We start from the raw sequence: 21,529 nt of genomic DNA on the forward strand, positions 1-21,529 counted from the left end.
TTCACGCTCCTCCAACCTGTATAATCTCTCTTTAGATCCTCGATGTTCTCCAGGGTCAACAGTGTCACTTTCAGCTTCCGTCTCCCTCTGCCTGCCCTCTGGTCCTCCTGCGATTGGAAGTCGGCCAGTAGGAGGCAGTGATCAGAGAGGAACACCGGTTGGACGTTGGTGGATCTGACCTTGAGCATTGGGGACACAAGCAGGAAGTCTATCCTGGAACGGATGGTCCCGCCCGTCCTGGACCAGGTTTCAGGGTTGCGGAAGACACTGCAATGCTTCGCATCTTTCACCGCTTCCATCAGGAGTTTGGACGTGGTGTCCAGTATTCCCCCGCCCTTGCTGGATAGTCCAGCGGCATCTATGATGTAGTTGAAGTCTCCGGCGAGAACGACCAACCAGGAGGTCGCCAGCGACATCGGGAGATGCTGGAAGACCTCCAGCCGCTCGTTCCTGAGCTTCGGGTCGTACGCATTAGAATCTCAGAATGGTTACAGCATGGAAGGAGGCTATTCGGCCCATCGAGTCTACACGCACTCTATGCAAGAGCAATTCAGCTAGTCCCATCTCCCGCCCTATCCCCGTAGCCCTCCACGTTTTTTCCTTTCAAGAACTTATCCAGTTCCCTTTTGAAGGCCATGATTGAATCTGCCTCCACACCATCTGGGGCAGAGCATTCCAGATCCTAACCACTCGCGCAACCTTCTCTGTTCCAAGGAGAACAACCCCAGTTTCTCCAGTCTATCCACGTAACTAAAGTCCCTCATCCCTGGAATCATTCCAACAAATCTGTTCTACACCCTCCTAATGTGCGGTGCCCAGAACTGGACAGAATACTCCAGTTGTGCCCGAACCAGTGTTTTATAAAGGTTCATCATGACTTCCTTGCTTTTGTACTCTATGCCTCAATTTATAAAGCCCAGGATCTTGTATGCTTTTTTAACCGCTTTCTCAACTTTCCCTGTCACCTTCAATGATTTGCGCACATTTACCCTCAGATCTCTCTGCAACTGTACCCTTTTAGAATTGTGCCCTCTAATTTAAATTGCATCTCCTCGTTCTTCCTACCGAAATGTATAACTTCGCATTTTTCGGCGTTCAATTTCATCTGCATAGATTTAAGGTGATTGGCATTTCACCAGCCTGCCTATATCCTCTTGAAGTCTATCACTATCCACCTCACAGTTCGCTACACTTCCAAGTTTCGTATCGTCTCCAAATTTTGAAATTGTGTCCTGTACACCCAAATCCAAGTCATTATTATATATCAAGAAAAGCAGTGGTCCCAGCACCGACCCCTGGAGAACACCACTGTACACCTCCCTCCAGTCCGAAAAACAACCGTTCACCACTACTCTCTGTTCCCTGTCACTCAGCCAATTCTGTATCCATTTTGCTACTGCCCCCTTTATTCCATGGGCCACAATCTTGATGACAAGCCTACCATGCGGTACTTTATCAAACGTATTTTGAAAGCCCATATACACCACATCAACTGCATTGCCCTCATTTACCCTCTCTGTTACCTCATCAGAAAACTCTATCAGGTTAATGAAACACGATTTGCCTTTAACAAATCCGTGCTGGCTTTCCACAATCAAAACACACTCTTTCAAGTGACTGTTAATTCTGTCCCGGATTATTGTTTCTATAAGTTTCTCCACCACCGGCGTTAAACTGACTGGACTACAGTTGTTGGGTTTATCCTCTCACCCTTTTTTGAACAAGGGTGTAATATTTACAATTCTCCAGTCCTCTGGCCCCGTCTCTACGGATGTTTGAACGATTATGGCCAGTACTTCCACAATTTCCACCCTTACTTCCCTCAGCAACCTAGGATGCATCACACCCGGACCGAGTGACTTATCTACTTTAAGTACAGCTAGCCTTTCTAGTATCTCTTCTTTATCAATGTTTAGCCTATCCAGCATCTCAACTATATCTTCCTTTAATGAAACTCTGGCAGCATCTTCTTCCCTGGTAAAGTCAGATGTTAATTACTCATTTAGTACCTCGGCCATCCCCTCTGCCTCCATTAGTAGATCCCTTTTATGTTGGCCGCAGTCGGAGCGGGGCGTTATTGTACAGAACGTCTACTACGAGCAGGCGGCCACCCACCACCTCTCTAACCTCGGTGATGGTGAATTGAAGCAGAATCCCCAGGCCCGAGGAATGACTATCATTGACTCCCGAACAGTTCGTTTGCTACTGGGTCCACATGCGTGCCCACTGCCGATAGTTGCTGAGGTGCAGGATCCCGCACTCCGGCAGGAACAACAGATCCCTCTTGACCCTGGACAGGTAGTTCAGGGTCACAGCACATCGCGTAGTCGCTTTAACACTACGCACGTTTATGGATGCAATTTTGAAAGCCGTTTTAAAAATACAAAGGACAACAATTAACGTCTTCCAATTGCATCAGTCCAGGTTCGACGTTACCGTCCATTTCCAATTCTCGGTCCAGGTTATGCATTGCTGTCGTGTGCTGGAACTTCTCGACGGTCCTTGAGATGAGGAAGGAGGCCTGTCCTCCGTTGATGGAGGGTCAGCGTCCGTTCCTTCTCCAGTGGGAGTGTGAAGAGTGGCTCCTCAGTGAGAAGTGACAGCGGCCCTCCCTACCGCTTCTCATTGAAGGCTTGGGGCATCTTTTGCCATCCTGCGACACCCCTAAAGGTCACATCCACGTATCTGCTCCTCGGGAAACCCTCATCCATGCTTTTGTTACCTCCAGACTCGACAATTCCAATGCTCGCTGGCCGCCCTCCCACCATGCAGGCCGACGATGTCTGCGGCCTTGAAACCGAAGGTTTCGAGAAGAACCTTCTTCAGGAAAATATTTAATTGCCATGGCGAGGTTCCTTCACCCGCCCTCGCAGTCAGCCTGACGGTATTTCACACCCTGGGCCCCGGTGCTCGGGGAGCCCTTGTCACCACGTCCGCTGCAAATTAGATTTCACTTCCCAAGAGAAAGGTGTTAGACCAGTCTCAGGCCAGCATGAGGATCCACCTCTACATCAGCAAAGCTTAAACTGGTACTAGCTGATTCTACTTGATCTGGCGCCTTCCTCATAATGGGATCTCCCCTGTCAGGTGAGCAGTTGATATCGCACCTTTCACTACCTCAGGGCGTCCCAAAGCTCTTTACAGCCAAAGAAGTACTTTTTGAAGTGCAGTCACCTCTCCTCTCCTCCATTGTCCAGCTAGATGGGACTGCCCTCACCTGGTTTATTTCGTGTCTATCCAGTCGTAGCCAGAGAATCACGTGCAATGGCTTCTCTTCCCACTCCCCCAAGGATCTATCCTTGCCCCCCTCCTATTTCTCATCTACATGCTGCCCCTTGGCTACATCATCCAAAAACTCGTCGGATTCCACATGTACGCTGCTGGCACTCAGCTCTCCCTCACCTCCAGCTCTCTCCACCCCTCCATTGCCTCTGATTCGTCACACTGCTTCTCTGATATCTATCAGTGGATGAGCAGAAATTTCCTCCAATTAAATATTGGGAAGAGCAAAGCCATTATTTTCGGTCCCTGCTATAAACTCCCTCCCCCTCCCTGACCAATGTCTCAGACTAAACCAGACTGTTCGCAGCATCGATGTCCTTTTTGACCCTGAACTAAGCTTCCGACCCCAGATTCTCTCCATCACCAAGACTGCCTACTTCTACCTCCATAATATCGCCCGTATCTGCCTCAGCCCATCTGCGACTGAAACCCTCATCCATGCTTTTGTTACCGCCAAACTTGACAATTCCAAGGCTCTGCTGGCCGCCCTCCCATCATGCGCCCTCCATAATCTTCAGCATATCAAAACTCTGCTGCCCGTATCCTAACTCACACGATGTCCCATTCACCAATCCTCCTGCTATTAAAGAAAGAACTCGCATTTATATAGCGCCTTGCATTACCGCAGGATGGCCCAAAGCATTTTTGAACTGTAGCCACTGTTGTAATGTAGGAACCGCCGCAGCCAATTTGCTCACAGCAAGGTCCCACAAACCGTAATGGTGTATTGGGCAGATAATCTGTATTAGTGATGTTGGTTAAGGGGTAAATATTGACCAGGACACCTCGGAGAACTCCCCTCAAGTTCTTCGAAATAGCGTCATGCGATCTTTTACATCCACCTGAGATGGCAGGCGGAGCAACGTTTTAATCAGTAATGCAAGTCCCTCAGTACTGCAAGCCTAGATTTTGTGCTCCATTAACTACGTTATTTCAGCGACTGTGCCTAATCAGTTCAGTGATGAGTTCAAAACCGAAAAAGGAGGGGAAGAGCAACAGATAGCAGTACGAGCTCGGCTGAGGTAGCAAAGACTTACACTCTCGCTGGAGAGAAGCACCTTTAAATATAAAATAATTAGCGGATAAATATTGCTACTTTTGAGCTGTAGAAACACGAACCACTCAGAATGCGTTTCCTTCTTCCACTTCTCGCACACTGAGAGAAGGGAACGGTCATCAATGGCCACAAGCGCTGGTATAAAACAACACTTGCAACCCGCTTCACGCTCAGAAGGAAAAGCTACATCTCCTCCTCGTGGTTAGTGAGACCAAACACTTTAGAACACATTTCTCAAGTTCAAAAACTATAGAAATGATCCCTAAAAGTATAGTCTTACTGAAAGGTTGCCGCAACACCGCACTCCACCCTCAGCGAGCCCCCTTTAACACAGGCTGAGCGCGGACCAATTCTTCCACCATTCATTGCACCCGGCAGGGAATCGAATAAAAACGCAATTAATCTTCGCTTCACCTTTTGTAAACTTATAATTCTGTGAAAAAGAAATAGGGTTTCTGTCGTGCAGCCATGACTCAGTAGGCACTAATTTGCATAATGTAGATACCAGCCTCCAGCAACTGTCCTGATCATAAGAACATAAGAATGTAAGAAATAGGAGCAGGAGTCGGCCATACAGCCCCTTGAGACGGTACCGCCCTTCAATCAGATCATGGCTGATCTTCAACCTCAACTCCACTTTCCTGCTCGATCCCCAGATCCCTTGATTCCATCCAGAAGGACAAGAGCAGCAGGTACATGGGAACAACACCACCTGCAAGTTCGCCTCCAAGTCACACACCATCCCGACTTGAAAATATATCGCCGTTCCTTCATTGTCGCTGGGTCAAAATCCTGGAACTCCCTACCTAACAGTACTGTGGGAGAACCTTCACCACACGGACTGCAGCGGTTCAAGGAGCCGGCTCACCACCACCTTCTCAAGGGCAATTAGGGATGGGCAATAAATGCTGACATCGCCAGCGACGCCCACATCCCATGAACGAATAAAAAAAATCCAAATGTCTATCCACCTTAGCCTTGAACATACACAACGACTGAGCATCCACAGCCCTCTGGGGTAGAGAATTCCAAAGATTCACCACCCTCTGAGTGAAGAAATTCTTCCTCATCTCAGTCTTAAATGGCCGACCCATTATCCTGAAACCATGCCCCCTATCTAAACTGTCCAGCCAGGAGATACAATCTCTCAGCATCTAACCTGTCAAGACCCGATGATTTACACAGTGGGTGGGTGACCCAGCACTGTGATCATTGATTCGCACAGTGGGTGAGTGACCCAGCACTGTGATCATTGATTCACACAGTGGGTGGGTGACCCAGCACTGTGACCATTGATTCACACAGTGGATGGGTGAACCAGCACTGTGATCATTGATTCACACAGTGGGTGGGTGACCCAGCACTGTGATCATTGATTCACACAGTGGGTGAGTGAGCCAGCACTGTGATCATTGATTCACACAGTGGGTGAGTAACCCAGCACTGTGATCATTGATTCACACAGTGAGTGGATGACCCAGCACTGTGATCATTGATTCACACAGTGGGTGGGTGACCCAGCACTGTAACCATTGATTCACACAGTGGATGGGTGACCCAGCACTGTGATCATTGATTCACACAGTGGGTGTGTGACCCAGCACTGTGATCATTGATTCACACAGTGGGTGAGTGACCTAGCACTGTGATCATTGATTCACACAGTGGGTGAGTATCCCAACACTGTGATCATTGATTCACACAGTGGGTGGGTGACCCAGCACTGTGATCATTGATTCAAACAGTGGGTGAGGGACCCAGCGCTGTGATCATTGATTCACACAGTGGGTGAGTAACCCAGCACTGTGATCATTGATTCACACAGTGGGTGGGTGACCCAGCACTATGATCATTGATTCACACAGTGGTTGAGTGACCCAGCACTGTGATCATTGATTCACACAGTGGGTGAGTGACCCAGCACTGTGATCATTGATTCAAACAGTGGGTGGGTGACCCAGCACTGTGATCATTGATTCACACAGTGGGAGAGTGACCCAGCACTGTGATCATTGATTCACACAGTGGATGGGTGACCCAGCACTGTGATCATTGATTCACACAGTGGGTGTGTGACCCCGCACTGTGATCATTGATTCACACAGTGGGAGGGTGACCCAGCACTGTGATCATTGATTCGCACAGTGGGTGAGTGACCCAGCACTGTGATCATTGATTCACACAGTGAGTGGGTGACCCAGCACTGTGATCATTGATTCACACAGTGGGTGGGTGTCCCAGCACTGTGATCATTGATTCACACAGTGGGTGGGTGTCCTAGCACTGTGATCATTGATTCGCACAGTGGGTGGCTGATCCAGCACTGTGATCACTGATTCACACAGTGGGTGGGTGACCCAGCCCTGTGATCATTGATTCACACAGTGGGTTGGTGAACCTGTACTGTGATTATTGATTCACACAGTGGGTGGGTGACTCAGCACTGTAATCTTTGATTCACACAGTGGGTGAGTGACCCAGCACTGTGATCATTGATTCACACAGTGGATAGGTGACCTAGCACTGTGATCATTGATTCACACAGTGGGTGTGTGACCCAGCACTGTGATCATTGATTCACACAGTGGATGAGTGACCCAGCACTGTGATCATTGATTCAAACAGTGGGTGGGTGACCCAGCACTGTGATCATTGATTCACACAGTGGGAGAGTGACCCAGCACTGTGATCATTGATTCACACAGTGGATGGGTGACTCAGCACTGTGATCATTGATTCACACAGTGGGTGTGTGACCCCGCACTGTGATCATTGATTCACACAGTGGGAGGGTGACCCAGCACTGTGATCATTGATTCGCACAGTGGGTGAGTGACCCAGCACTGTGATCATTGATTCACACAGTGAGTGGGTGACCCAGCACTGTGATCATTGATTCACACAGTGGGTCGGTGTCCCAGCACTGTGATCATTGATTCACACAGTGGGTGGGTGTCCCAGCACTGTGATCATTGATTCGCACAGTGGGTGGCTGATCCAGCACTGTGATCACTTATTCACACAGTGGGTGGGTGACCCAGCCCTGTGATCATTGATTCACACAGTGGGTGGGTGAACCAGTACTGTGATTATTGATTCACACAGTGGGTGGGTGACTCAGCACTGTAATCATTGATTCACACAGTGGGTGAGTGACCCAGCACTGTGATCATTGATTCACACAGTGGATAGGTGACCTAGCACTGTGATCATTGATTCACACAGTGGGTGTGTGACCCAGCACTGTGATCATTGATTCACACAGTGGATGAGTGACCCAGCACTGTGATCATTGATTCACACAGTGGGTGAGTGACCCAGCACTGTGATCATTGATTCACACAGTGGGTGGGTGACCCAACACTGTGATCATTGATTCACACAGTGGGTGGGTGACCCAGCACTGTGATCACTGATTCACACAGTGGGTGGGTGACCCAGCACTGTGATCATTGATTCACACAGTGGGTGGGTGACCCAGCACTGTGATCATTGATTCACACAGTGGGTGAGTGACCCAGCACTGTGATCATTGATTCACACAGTGGGTGAGTAACCCAGCACAGTTATCATTGATTCACACAGTGAGTGGGTGACCCAGCACTGTGATCATTGATTCACACAGTGGGTGGGTGACCCAGCACTGAGATCATTGATTCACTCAGTGAGTGCTTGAAACTGAAACTGTAATCATTGATTCACAGTTATGTCCTTTCCCACCGGCAGCTCAGACACACCAGGGCTGGCAGTACAGCTGTATACTGTCAGGGGAGAATAGCCCTGGAAGTGGTTAACATTGACTCGGGATCCCAAGAAGTCTCATGTCATCAGGTCAAATATGGGCAAGACAACCTCCTGTAATTACCACCTACTGCTCTCCCTCAGCTGATGAATCAGTCCTCCTCCATGTTGATCACCAATTGGAGGAAGGACTGAGGGTAGCAAGGGCACAGAATGGACTCTAGGTGGGGGACTTCAACGTCCATCACCAAGAGTGGCTCAGTAGCACCACTACTAACGGAGCTGACCGAGTCCTGAAGAAAACAGCTGCAAGACTGGGCCTGCGGCAGGTGGTGAGTGAACCAATACGTGGGAAAAAACGACTTGACCTCATCATAAGACCTTAAGACCATAAGAGATAGGAGCAGGAGCAGGCCATTCGGGCCCTCGAAACTGCTCAGCCATTTAATTAGATCATGGCTGATCTGATTTTTACCTCAACTCTACTTTCCCGCCTTTTCCCCATATCCTTTGACTCCCTTGCTGATCAAAAATGTGTCTAACTCAGCCTTGAATGTATTCAATGACTCAGCCTCCACAGCTTTTTGGTGTAAAGAATTCCAAAGATTCACGACCCTCTGGGTGAAAAAATTCCACCTCATTTCCGTCTTAAACGGGCGACCTCTCTTTCTGAGACTATGCCCCCGAGTTTTAGATTCCCCCATGTGCGATAACATCCTCTCAGCATCTACCCTATCGAGTCCCCTCAGAATCTTATATATTTCAATAAGATCTCCTTCCATTCTTCTAAACTCCAATGAGTAAAGACCCAACATGTTCAATCTTTCCTCATAAGAGAACCCTTCCATCCCTGGAGTCAACCAAGTGAACCTTCTCTGAACTGCCTCCAATGCAAGTATGTCCTTCCTTAAATAAGGGCACCAGAACTGTACGCATTACTCAAGGTGTGGTCACACCAGCATCCTGTCCAGTTGTCGCATGACTTCCCTGTTTTTATATTCCATCCCCCTGGAATTAAAGGCCAATAGTCAGTTTGCCTTCCGGATTACATGCTGCACCTGTATGTTGACTTTTTGTGTTTCATGTACAAGGACACCCAGATCCCTCCCTACCGCAGCATTTTGTAGTATTTCTCCATTCAAATAATATTTTGCTTTTTTATTTCCCTCCCAAAGCGGATGGCTTCACATTTTCCCACATTATATTTCATCTGCCAAAATTTTGCCCATTCGCTTAACCTGTCAATATCCATTTACAGACATTTTGTGTCCTCATCGCAACTTGCTTTTCCACCTATCTTTGTATTATCAGCAAATTTGGCCACAAGACACTCTGTTACTTCATGCAAATCATTGATATATATTGTAAATAGTTGAGGCTCCAGCACTGAGCCTTGCGGCACCACAATAGTTACAGATTGCCATTTTTAAAATGACTCTTTTATCCCGACTCTCTGTTTTCTGTTCGTTATCCAATCCTCTATCCATGCCAGTATATTACCCCCAATACCATGAGCTCTTAGCTTGCGCAGTAATCTTTTATGTGGCACCTTATCGAATGCCTTTTGGAAATCCAAATATACTGCGTCCATTGGTTCCCCTTTATCCACGCTGCCCGTTACTTCCTCAAAGAACTCTAATAAATTTATCAGACACGATTTCCCCTTCATAAAGCCATGTTCACTCTCCTTGATTGTATTATGAGTCTCCAAATATCCTGCTGCTACTTCCTTAACAATGGATTCTGGCATTTTCCCAATGACAGATGTTCGGCGAACTGGTCAAAAGTTACCTGCTCTCTGTTTCACTCCCTTCTTGAGGTTTGCGGCTTTCCAATCCGCTGGGACCTTTCCAGAATCTAGTGAATTCTGGAAGATTACAACCAAAGCATCCACTATCTCTGTAGTCACTTCCTTTAAGACCCTCGGATGCAAGCCATCAGGTCCAGGGGATTTGTCAGCCTTTAGACCCATTAGTTTACCAAGTACTTTTTCTCTAGTGATAGTAATTGTTTTTAGTTCCTCCCTTCCCTTTGTCCCTTGGTTTTCTGCTAGTTTGGTACATTATTCGTGTCTTCTACTGTGAAGGCAGATACAAAATATCTGTTCAATTCCTCTGCCATTTCTTTGTTTCTATTATTATTTCCCCAGTCTCATCCTCCAAGGGACCAATGTTTACTTCAGCTACCCTTTTCCTTTTTATATACTTGTAGAAGCTTTGACTGTCAGTTTGCATATTTCTTGCTAGTTTACTCACATGATTTATTTTCTCCCTCTTTATTATTCTTATCGTCATCCTTTGCTGGTTTTTAAAGTTTTCCCAATCTTCGGGCTTACCAGTAATCTTTGGCATGTTGTATGCTTTTTCTTTTCACCTGGGACCATCCTTGACTTCCTTGGTTAGCCATGGTTGGTTCATCCTTTTTGTGGCATCTTTCCTCCTCACAGGAATATATTTTTGTTGCGAGTCATAAAATATATTTTTTAATGTTTTCCACTGCTTATCCACCACCATACCATCTAATCTGTTTGCCCGGTCCACTTTAGTCAATTCCGCCCTCATTCGTTTATAATTGCCCATGTTTAAGTCTAATATAGTAGTTTCAGACCCAAAATCCTCGCCCTCAAACTGGATGTGAAATTCTATCATGTTATGATCACTGATTCCCAAGGGATCCTTTACTTTGAGATCATTAATTAAACCTGTTCCGTTACCCATTACCAGATCCAAAATGGCCTGTTCCCTTGTTGGTTCCCGACGTATTGATCGAAGAAACAGTCCCTAATATGCTCCATGAACTGTGATCTCACGGTGTGACCTATCCAGTAAAAGGGGCCTCACCCTGTCATCTCACGGCGGGGTCGGGAGGGGGGTGATGAGACCCGTCCAGTTAAAGAAGCCTCAAGCATCATCTTCCGGTCCAGAGTCCGCTCCCTGGAGCAGGACGAGAAGTGCTCGCGCTTCGTCTTCCAGAAGCTGCACTGAGAGACTTCTGTAATCAGCAGCCTGAAGGAGGAAGAGTGCTCGGTGACGTCTTCACAGGCCGACATACTGAGGATCAGCAAATCCTTTTATGCCGGACTTGCTGAACTTCAAGGCCAACCCACCTTGTATTGTACAGAATGTAATATAAGATATGTACTGAGTCCATCCCACCTTGCATTGTACAGAATGTAATCTAAGATATGGACTGAATCCACCCCACCTTGTATTGTACAGAATGTAATATAAGATATGTACTGAGTCCACCCCACATTGTATTGTACAGAATGCAATATAAGATATGGACTGAGTCCACCTCACCTTGTATTGTAACGAATGTAAAATAAGATATGTACTGAGTCCACCCCACCTTGTATTGTACAGAATGTAATCTAAGATATGGACTGAGTCCAACCCACCTTATATTGTACAGAATGTAATAGAAGATATGTGCTGTGTTTTGCATTGAATTAATGGGATCACAGTGTGTGCGAACTATTTTGTATTGTTTTGAACTGTAATTGCGATTTTTACGCTGAACTGTGTTTTTCCTTAAATTTTATGAAATAAAGTATATTTTGAAATTTTATAAAGGTGGCTGCTCAAAGCCGCTCCCTGCTGGTGAGTCGAGAACAATGCTCGAGCGAAACAACCGTGTTCGGGCAGACACAGAACGCTTTTAGGTTTGGAGAAAGGAAAAGAGGTGTCGACATGTTGAGAGCTGTCGACTGCCTGAAAAGTTACAAGAGCGGCCTTGAGCTAACTCCTGCTTGATCCAAAAGTGCACTCGCTCCTTCAAACTGGAATTGAAACAGTGATCTAAGAATGATTTTGCTTTGATGTTAATTAATTATACTCTCCTCGACTAGCTGAGCTCAAGAAGGGAAGCAGCGAAAAATCCTTCTCTTTGTTGATTGTTCATCGTGCACCTTTTGACACTCCCGGACTCGAGGAGTCGCGTGTGCATGACCGAGACTGACTCGGTTCCGGATTATATCACAGCACTGTGGGAGTGTGAGGTGCTACTTACTCTGCGCACGCTGGAGCAATGGATAATATGTCCAGACGATTGTCCGATCGACTCCTATCTGCCTGGATGGCTTTTGCAAACTGCCCATTACTTTTTGACTTTCGAGAGCTTGCAAACTGTCTTCCTTGGTAGTGCTGACTGGCGGCTTCCATCGTGAGCGCATTCTGAACACAGCAATTAGTGCATCGGTTTCATTAACCTGAATGGTCCTGAATTCAATCCTAAGAGAAAAGCATCAGCATTTGTGGATCTTTTTCCATCTTTGCTGAACACCAAAATCATGAACTTTTGCTCATTGCAGCACACCAAATGATTTGCTGCCCCTTGACCTCTGTATTGAAGTATAGGATTTCCGTGGGTTATGGGCTCACTGACAACTGACATCATTTTTGTTTCTGGAAAATTGCCCTCAGGTTAAAAAAAAAAGTGGAGAAGGCGGGTGTCGATCCTGCTACTTCTCATATGCTAAGCGAGCGCTCGACCATTTGAGCTGATCCCCCAGTTATTTTTAGTAAATTTCCCTTCACAGTAGCCGCTTCACACTTACCTCCAATTGCAGAGAAATCTTGCCTTGGATTGGACCCCTCCTTGAATATATTCAATACTTTCTCCAATCGGCGGTATCGAGCATCATCAAATGAGCAACAGAAGAACGGGAAGCCACAGTAATCGTGAATGATACTGAGAAGAGCCCGAGCCTGCGGAAGGCAGATGAGGTGACAGGAAAGGAATAGCGGCCTCGAGATAGAGGGAGCAGCGGGAGTCCTGTCTGACTGATGGAAGGCATTTTTGCCTGAACGTGAGTGCGGTTTGACGTGTTGTTGCTCAAAGGCACTCCCTGCTGGAGAGCAGAGGCAAATGCTTGAAAAAACAGCCGTGCGAGGGCAGACACAGAAAGCTTTCAGGTCTGAGAAAGGAAACTCATGATCTCCTGTGCCTCAGCGCCAAAATGTTAAGCTCTAGGCTGCCTATAAAGTTAAGAAAGCGGCCTTGAGCTAATTGCTGCTTACTCAAAAAGCACACTCATTTCTTGGAGCCAGAATGAAACCAGCAACCTAAGGATGACTTTGCTTTGTTTTCGACTACAGTCCTCTGCATTACCAGTTGAGCGATCGAAGGGAAGCAGCAAAGATTGCTCTCTTTGGTGATTGTTCACTCTGCGCCTTTTGACACCAAAGAGTGGGACTTTGCTGCTTCCCTTCGATCGCTCAGCTGGTAGAGTGGAGAACTGTTGTAAAATAACAGATCAAAATCATCCTTAGGTTGCTTGTTTGAAGAAGCGAACGTGCTTTTGGAGTAAGCAGCAATTAACTCAAGGCCGTTCTCTTTACTTTACAGGTAGCCGACGGCTTAACATGCTGGCGCTGAGGCACAGGAGACCTCATTTCCTCCCTCAAACCTGAAAGCTTTCTGTGTCTGCCCGAACACGGCTGTTTTGCTCCAGCATTTGCCTCTGCTCACCGGCAGGGAGTGCCTTTGAGTAACAACACTTCAAACCGCTTTCAGGCAAAATAGTCTTCTATCCGTCAGTCAGTCAGACAGACAGGGCTCTCGCTGTTCCCTCAAGCTCGGGCGCCTGTTTCTTTCCTGTGACCTTGTCTGCCTTCCGCAGGCTCGGGCTCTTCTCAGCATCATTCACGATTACTGGGGCTTCCCGTTCTGCTGTTGCTCACTTGCTGATGTTCGATACAGCCGATTGGAGCAAAGTATTGATTGTATTCAGGGAGGGGGCCAACCCAAGGCAAGATTTCTCTGCTGGTCGTGGAGCTGCTTGGAGGCGAGTGCGAAGCAGCTCCTGTGAAGGGCAATTTACAAGAAACAACTTCAAATATGGAATAAAGGGGGCCGTAGCAACATGTATGCAGAATTGACTAAGGGACACGAAACAGAGAGTAGTGGTGAACGGTTGGTTTTCCGACAGGTGGGAGGTATACAGTGGTGTTCCCCAGGGGTTGGTCCTGGGACCATTGCTTTTCTTGATATGCATTAATGACTTGGACTTGGGTGTATAGAGCATAATTTTCAGATTTGCAGATGACACAATACTTGGAAGAATAGTAAACAATGAGGAAGATGGTGATAGAATTCAAGAGGATATAGACACGTTGGTGGCATGGGCGGACATGCGGCAGATGAAAATTAATGCAGAAAAATGCAAAGTGATGCATTTCAGTAGGAATAACAAGGAGAGGCAATATAAATTGGAGGGCACAAATCTAAAAGGGGTACAGGAACAGAGAGATTTGGGGGTGTATGTGCACAAATCATTGAAGGTGGCAGGGCAGGTTGAGAAAGTGGTTAAAAAGCACACAGGATCCTGGGCTTTATAAATAGACTACAAAAGTATGGAAGTCATGATGAACCTTTATAAAACACCAGTTCGGCCACAACTGCAGAATTGTGTCCAGTTCTGGGCACCGCACTTTAGGAAAGATGTGAAGGTCTTGGAGACGGTCCAGAAGAGATTTACTAGAAGTATTCCAGAGGTGAGGGACTTTAGTTACGTGGGTAGACTGGAGAAGTTGGGGTTGCTCTCCTTGGAAAAGAGACGGTTGTGAGCAGATTTGATAGATGTCTTCAAAATCACGAAAGGCCCAATTAGAATAGATAGAGAGAAACCGTTCCCATTGGCGAAAGGATGAAGGACCAGAGGTCATAGATTTAAGATGATTGGTGAAAGAACCAAAAGCTGACATGAGGAAAAACTTTTTTACACAGCGAGTGGTTAGGAACTGGAATGCACTGCCCGAGGGGATGATTCATCATGGAAAGGAACAAATTGGAAGGGCTACAGGAATGGGGCGGGAGAGTGGGACGAGCTGGATTGCTCTTGAATAAAGCCAACGTGGACTCGATGGGTCGAATGGCCTCCTTCCGTGCTGTAATCTTTCTATGATTCTGGTCGAGTGCTCGCTGAGTATGTGAGAGATAGCAGGATCGATTCTTGCATTCTCCACTCAACTTTTGACTTGGGTCAATTGTACAGAAACAAAAGTGTCGCCAAAATACAGCGGGTCCATGTACTTCTTAAAATTCACTGCGTGCTACGGTACAGAGAGGTCAAGTGGCAGCAAACCTTTTGGTGTGCTGCAGGAAGCAAAAATTCTTGATTTTGGTCTTGAGCAAAGATGAGGGGAGAGATGGACAAAAACCTTTATGATGTTTCCTCTGAAGATTGAACTCAGGACCTGTAGATTATGAGACTGACGCGCTGCGTGCTGCGCTAAGAAGGCACGTAACGGGAAATTTATCAGGCATCACTACCAAGTAGGAAAGTTTACAAGGTGTAAAGTCATAAACTAATCGGCAGTTTGCAAAAACCATCCATCCAGGTCGTAATCGAATCAATAATCATCTGAATTCTGGTCAGACACGTTACCCATTGCTCCATTGCGTGCAGAGTAAGGAGGAGCTCACACGCTCACAGCGCCGCGGTATGAGCAGGTACCGAGTCAGTCTCGGTCATGCCCACGCGATTCCACGAGTCCCGGAATGTCAGAAGGCTCACGGTGAACAATCATCAAAGAGAGGGACCTTTGCTGCTTCCCTTCGATAGCTCAGCAGGTAATGTGGTAAAACTTGTAGAGATTAAAACTTGAAAGCAAAATCGCTGGTTTAATTCCGGCTCGGAGTAGCGCATATGCTTTTGGAGTAAGCGGTACTGAGCTCAAGGCCGCTTTCTTAACTTTACAGACATCTTATTGTTTAAAATGTTGGCGCGTTTCCTTTCTCAAACCTGAAAGCTTTCCATGCCTGTCCGAACACGGCTGTTTTGCACTAGCATTTGCCTCTGTTCACCAGCAGGGAGTGCCTTTGAGTGACAAAATTTCAAACCGCTTTCAGGCAAAATAGACTTCTCTCAGTCAGACAGACAGTGCTCCCGCTGTTCAGTCAAGCTGGGGGCAGTTGTTCCTTCCGGTAACTTCTTCAACCTTCCACAGGCTCGGGCTCTTCTCAGCATCATTCACGATTACTGTGGCTTCCCGTTCTGTTGTTGCTCACTTGCTAATGCTCGATAGCGCCTATTCGAGCAAAGTATTGATGTATTCAAGGAGGGGGCCAACCCAAGTCCGGTCGTGGAGCTGCCTGGAGGCGAATGCGAAGCAGCTACTGTGAAGGGCAATTTACAAGGAACAACCTCAAATATGGAATAAAGGGGCAGTAGAAACATAGATACAGAATTGGCTAAAGCACAGGAAACAGAGAGTAGTGGTGAACGGTTGTTTTTCGGACGGGAATGAGAGGTACAGTGGTGTTCCACAGCCGTCAGTGCTGGGACCACTGCTTTTCTTGATTTATATTAATGATTTGGACTTGGATGTACAGGGCAAAATATCAAAATTTGCAGATGACGCAAAACATGGAAGCTTCGTGAACAGTGAGGAGGATAGTGATAGACCTCAAGAGAATATAGACAGGCTGGTGGTATGGGCGGACATGTGGCAGATGAAAATTAACGCAGAAAATTGCAAAGTGATGCATTTCGGCAGAAATAACAGGGGAGGCAACGTAAACCAGAGGGCACAACTCTAAAAGGGGTACAGGAAAATAGAGATCTGGGTGTATATGTGAACAAATCGTTGAAGGTGACAGGGCAGGTTGAGAAAGCGGTTAAAAAGCATAGGGGATCCTGGGCTTTATGGGTAAACTACAAAAGTATGGAAGTCATGATGAACCTTAATAAAACACTGGTTCGACCACAACTGCAGAATTGTGTCCAGTTCTGGGCACCGCACTTTAGGAAAGATGTGAAGGTCTTGGAGTCGGTCCAGAAGAGATTTATGAGAATTATTCCAGGCGTGAGGGACTTTAGTTACGTGGGTAGACTGGAGAAGCTGAGGTTGTTCTCCTTGGAACAGAAACGGATGCGAGCAGATTTGATAGATATCTTCAAAATCACGAATGGCCCAATCAGAGTAGATAGAGAGAAACCGTTCCCATTGGCGGAAGGGTGAAGGACCAGAGGACATAGATTTAAGGTGATTGGTAAAAGAACCAAAGGTGACCTGAGGAAACACTTTTTTACAAAGCGAGTGTTTAGGATTTGGAATGCACCGCCCGAGGGGGTGATTCAATCATGGAAAGGAAAAAATTGGAAGGGATGGGGCGGGGGAGTGGGACGAGCTGGATTGCTCTTGAATAAATCCAGCGTGGACTCGATGGGTCGAATGGCCTCCTTCCGTGCTGTAATCTTTCGATGATTCTGGCCGAGTGCTCGCTGAGCATGTGAGAGACAGCAGGATCGATTCTTGCATTCTCCACTCACCTTTTGACTTGGGTCAATTGTCCAGAAATAAATGTGGCGTCGGTTTTTAGCAAGCCCATGGTACATGTATTTCTTAAATTTCACTGCGTTCTACGGTACAGAGAGGTCAAGGGGCAGCAAATCTTTTGGTGTGCTGCAGGAAGCAAAAATTCTTGAGTTTAGTCTTGAGCAAAGATGAGGTGAGAGATGGTAAAAAAAATCTTTATTATGCCTTCTCTGAGGATCTTCAGATGATGAGATTGACGCGCTGCCCGCTGCGCTAAGAAGGCACTTAACATGTCACTTGTCAGGCAGCACTACCAAGTAGGACAGCTTGCAAGGTGTAAAGTCATAAACTAATCGGAAGTTTGCAAAAACCATCCATCCAGGTAGAAATCAAACCTACAATCTTCTGAATTCTGGTCAGACACGTTACCCACTGCTCCACTGGCCCAGGATGTAGAAAGCAAGTAGGAGCTCACACTCCCACAGCGCTGCGGTATGAGCAGGTATCGAGTCAGTCTCGGTCATGCACACGCGGCTCTACGAGTCCGGGAGTGTAAGAAGGCGCACAGTGAACAATCATCAAAGAGAGGGACCTTTGCTCCATCCCTTCGATAGCTCAGCTGGTAGTGCGGAAAATTTGGAGAGATTAAAACTTGAAAGTTAAATCGCTGGTCTACTTCCGGCTCAAAGTAGCGAACATGCTTTTGGAGTAAGCGGTATTGAGCTCAAGGCCGCTTTCTAAATTTTAGATACTGCTTAAAATGTTGGCGCTTTTCCTTCCTCAAACCTTAAAGCTTTCCGTGTCTGTCCGAATATGACTGTTTTGCTCGAGCATTTGCCTCTGTTCACCAGGAGGGAGTGCCTTTGTGTAACAACACTTCAAACCACTTTCAGACAAAAAAGTCTTCTCTCAGACAAACAGAGCTCCCGCTGTTCCCTCAAGCTCGGGGCAGCTGTTCCTTCCGGTGACTTCTTCAACCTTCCGCAGGCTCGGGCTCTTCTCAGCATCATTCACGATTACTGTGGCTTCCCGTTCTGCTTTTGCTCACTTGCTGATGCTCGATACCGCCGATTGGAGCAAAGCACTGAATATATTCAGGGAGGGGGCCAATTAAAGATTTTTCTACCATTCGTGGCGCTGCATGGAGGCGAGTGTGAAGCGGCTACTGTGAAGGGCAATTGATTACTAGCAACGGGGGTTAACTCAAATGGTAGAGCGCTCGCTTCGCATGTAAGAGGTAGCAACGTCGATACCTGTATTCTCCTATCACCCTTTATCTTGGGGCAGATGTCCAGAAACTAAAATGGTTGTCATTTGTCAGCGAGGCTATAACCAACGTAAATCCTAAGCTTCGATGCAGAGAAGTCAAGGGGCAGCAAATCTTTTGGTTTGCTGCAGTAAGCAAGAGTTCTTCATTTTGGTGCTCAGCCAAGATGGAAAGATGAGAGATACAAAGATGCTTCATAGGTCCCGATATCTTTTCTGAGGATTGAACTCAGAATTATTCAAGGTTAGTGAGACTGATGCACTACTTGCTGTGTTAAGAACGCACTTATGCCGGAAACGGGCAGGCAACACTTCCAAGTAGGACAGTTTGCAAGGTATCTAAAGTCATCAAGTAATGGCCCGTTTGCAAAAACCATCCAGCCAAGTAGGAGTCAAACCTACAATCTTCTGATGTGTCGTCAGACACGTTATTTATTGCTTGACTGGCCCAGGGTGTGCAGAGTAAGTTACAGATCACAGTCCCACAGCACTGTGGGATGAGCAGGTACCGAGCAAGTCTCGGTCATGCCCACACGACTCCACGAGTCCGGGAGTGTCAAAAGGCGTACGGTGAGCAATCACTACAGAGAGGGACCTTTGCTGCTTCCCTTCGATAGCTCAGCTGGTAGAGCGGAAAATAACAGTTAATTAAACTCAAAATAAAGTTATCCTTCGATCGATGTTTCAATTCCGGCTTGAAGGAGCGAGTGTACTTTTGGAAGAAGCAGCAATTAACTCAAGGTCGCTCTTTCAACTTTCCAATGTAAGGAATCTTACAACACCAGGTTATAGTCCAACAATTTGATTTTAAAATCACAAGCTTTCGGAGATTATCCCCTTCGTGAGGTGCTGCGTGCTATGGTACAGAGAGGTCAATGGGCAGCAAATCTTTTGGTGTGCTGCAGGAAGCAAAAATTCTTGATTTTGGTCTTGAGCAAAGATGGAAAAAGAAAGCTTAATTATGCCTTCTCTGAGGATTGAACTCAGGACCTTCAGATTATGAGACTGACGCGCTGCCTGCTGCGCTAAGAAGGCACTTGATGTCTAGATGTCCAGGCAGCACAAACATGTAGGACAGTTTGCAAGGTGTAAAGTCATTAACTAATCGGCAGTTTGCAAAAACCATCCATCCAGGTCGAAATCGAACCATCAGTTTTCTGAATTTTGGTCAGACACGTTCCCCATTTCTCCACTGTCCCAGGGTGTGCAGAGTAAGTGGGAGCTCAGACTCCCACAGCGCTGCGGTATGAGCAGGTACCGAGTCAGTCTCGGTCATGCCCACGCGACTCCACGAGTCGGGGAGTGTCAAAAGGCGCACAGTGAACAATTCCCAAAGAGAGAGACCTTTGCTGCTTCCCTTCGATAGCTCAGCTGGTAATGCAGAAAATGTGTAGAGATTCAATCTTGAAAGAAAAATCACTCTTAAATCGCTGGTTTAATTCCGGCTCAAAATAGTGGTTTTGGAGTAAACGGTATTGAGCTCAAGGCCGCTTTCTTCACTTTACAGACTGCTGACTGCTTAAAATGTTGGTGCTTTTCCTTTCTCAAACCCGAAAGCGTTCCGTGTCTGTCTGAACACGGCTGATTTACTCGAGCATTTGCCTCTTTTCACCAGCAGGGAGCGCCTTTGAGCAACAACACGTCAAACCGCACTAACTTTCAGGCAAAAAAAGACTTCTCTCAGTCAGTCGGACAGGTCTCTCGCTGCTGAAAGGCGTGCCTTTGAGCATCAATTCTTTTTACTTTCAAAATATACTTTAATTCATAAAATTTAAGGATACATACAGTTCAGTGTAAAAGTCGCAATTTCAACTCAATACAATACAAAAACAGATCGCACACACTATGATCCCATTATTTCAATAGAAAACACAGTACAAATCTTACAATACATTCTGTATAATAAAAGGTGGGATGGCTTCATACAGTAGCCTTTCCCCATCGAGCCCTTGCATAGGCTGCACCGTGCCTCAGTGCGTCCTGCAGCACATTCTCCTGGACCTTGGAGTGTGCCAGTCGGCAACACGGTCGTGGTCAGCTCCTTCAGCTGGAAGAACAGCAGGTTTTGGGCGGACCAAAGAGCCTTCTTCACCGAGTTGATGGTCTTCCAGCAGCAGTTGATATCTGTCTCGGTGTGCCTTCTGGGAAACTGCCCGTAGAGCACAGCGTCCTGTGTTACCGAGGTGTTGGAGATGAACTGGGACAGATAGCAACGCATCTCTCTCCACATATTCTGCGTGAAGGTCCAGTCGACCAGGAGACGGACAACGGTCTCGTCCCCATTGCAGCCTTGAAGGCAGCTCGAGGTGGTGCTGAGATTCCGTGTGTGTTGGAAGGACCGCACTGGGAAGGTCCTTCTCACCACCATCCAGGCCACATCCTGGTGCCTGTTGGTCAGTTGCAGCGACGAGATGTTCTGCCAAATGGCATCAACCGTCTGGTCGGGGAACTGCCCGAGTGGATCCACCCTCTCCTTTTCCTGCAGGACCCCCAGAACGTTCCTCCTCGACCACTGTCTGACGGCCTTGTGGTCGAAGTGGTTCCTCCTCAGGAACTTCTCCACCTGGAACAGGTGGGGAGTGGAGGGGGGGAGCTGGGTCGGTCCAGCTGGACGTGGCGTTCCTGCTTCTGCTCGGCCAGACCCAGTTTTCTCAGTGTATTGGACAGGTAGAAGCTCAGCACGTAGAGACACTTGGTGTTTGCAGACCGGGGCACTACACACACCCGGAGGCAGCCACACGCAAAGGTGTCCATCAGGATCAGGGCAGCATTGGGGACGCTTCTGCCCCCTTTGTCTGGGGGGCTTGTACACGGTGTCCCTGGAGACACATTCTACCGTGGAACTCCAGACAAAGTGGAAGATAGCTCGGATGACTGTGGTGACGGAGCTGTGGGGAATGGGCCAGACCTGGGCCACATA

The 21,529-nt window shown here is 47.2% G+C and overlaps 2 non-coding genes across 2 annotated transcripts; both read right to left on the reverse strand.

The window, feature by feature from the left end:
- Positions 1 to 4,399: 4,399 nt before the first annotated feature.
- On the reverse strand, positions 4,400 to 4,617 carry LOC137313390 (small nucleolar RNA U3). The gene has a single exon (XR_010961042.1). It is a non-coding gene; the product is annotated as a small nucleolar RNA U3 (small nucleolar RNA).
- Positions 4,618 to 19,571: 14,954 nt separating this feature from the next.
- On the reverse strand, positions 19,572 to 19,644 carry trnam-cau (transfer RNA methionine (anticodon CAU)). The gene has a single exon. It is a non-coding gene; the product is annotated as a tRNA-Met (tRNA).
- Between the last annotated feature and the right edge of the window lie 1,885 nt (positions 19,645 to 21,529).

The sequence above is a fragment of the Heptranchias perlo genome, unplaced genomic scaffold, assembly GCF_035084215.1.
Source record: "Heptranchias perlo isolate sHepPer1 unplaced genomic scaffold, sHepPer1.hap1 HAP1_SCAFFOLD_47, whole genome shotgun sequence".
Lineage (NCBI taxonomy): Eukaryota > Metazoa > Chordata > Chondrichthyes > Hexanchiformes > Hexanchidae > Heptranchias > Heptranchias perlo.